The following is a 1,458-nucleotide window of genomic DNA, read 5'->3' as shown; positions in this document are numbered from 1 at the left end:
GGTGTAGTTATTAATTTCATAGGAACTGAAAATTTGACTTTTTCAATGTATTTGTGTCACTATGCAACCATTATCTATTGCAGATAAATTTGGAAGTTTTTACTTTCATATTCAAATTCTTCTCTTATTCTGTGATTCATTTCCTGTGATTCTTTTCTATTCCAAAGCCTTAGTAATATTTTCTCTGTAGTATATACGGTTTGGCCTCTTTTGCATCCTTCCCCTTTGTTTAGTTTGGAATCCAATTTTCCCTTTTAAAGAAGTGAGTCATGTAGTATTATTTTGTTTGTCATCCACTGGTCTAAAAAAAAAACCTTCTCGTAGGTGCAACAACTTCAATTTACATTCTTGTCCCCATTCTTTAAAAACTCGGTTTTTAATTTTCATCTCTTTGAAACGCATCCAAGCTATATCAACTTCAATCCACAGTCATGCGCCACAGTGCATCGTTCATAAATGTTATAGTATCGTTCTAACCTTCTCGCTAAATATGTAAATTGCGACCATGGAAAGGCCTTGGCTTACAGATAAATTTACATAAAACTAATCCCTTAAATCGATTTAATTTATGTCGAAAAGATCTTCTTGAAAGTGTGAGGGGGTGAGGGTTATGGTGTCGGGGGAGGGGGGGGGCGTGTACTATAGAAGGCATTTGAATCAGGTACCTGCTGTAGTTGTCCTTACACCCTGAGTTTTTCAGTTAAAATTTCATCAGAATATATTCTCATCTGAACTACAGTCAGGCAAGGCCCCATCCCCCTCCCCATACACACACACACACACACACACACACAGCAGTAACCTCGCTTGTAAACAGACTAAACTCGCAGTCTGAATCGGCGCCTGATCTGTAGCCTTTACGAATGCAAAGTCAGAGCTTTACCATTGTACCAGCCAGGCTACATGATGTATGGAGATGATAAGGAATTACTACTATAATTCATCAATATAAAAAGAATTCCGATTATTTTGTACATTTTACTTTATATTTGAACTTGTTTTCTTTGATTTAATTTTTTGAATATGAAGGAATCATTTGTTTTTATATTTATTTTTTTCCCCTTTAACTTCCTATTGTTTTTAGATATGAAGGAATCAGTTCTTGCATTTATGAAAAAACTGCAAACTACAGCATACGCCCAAGTAATTCTCTTTATTGAACCTTCAATAGGCCTTCTGTGATCTTTTCCGAGACCCGCTGGAATGACAAGAGAAATGACTATAGATTTTGAGAAATAAGCCTATAGGCAAAGCACTACGAACACAAATCTCTTTTTTAGTAAATGTGGTCGCATATTACTCGGGGGAAACGTCCCCTAACGAAGGGGGTAAATTCAAATAGGCTTTTGAGTCGAAACACCCCTATAAAATACATCCCCATATACTGCCAAAAAGGCGGGTAACCTTTTGTATACGTGAATGTATCGTGTTCGCGTGTTGAAAAACCATTTTCATGCT

Source organism: Palaemon carinicauda, chromosome 27 (genome assembly GCF_036898095.1).
Source record: "Palaemon carinicauda isolate YSFRI2023 chromosome 27, ASM3689809v2, whole genome shotgun sequence".
Taxonomy (NCBI): Eukaryota; Metazoa; Arthropoda; class Malacostraca; order Decapoda; family Palaemonidae; genus Palaemon; species Palaemon carinicauda.
This window is presented reverse-complemented; position numbering follows the sequence as displayed.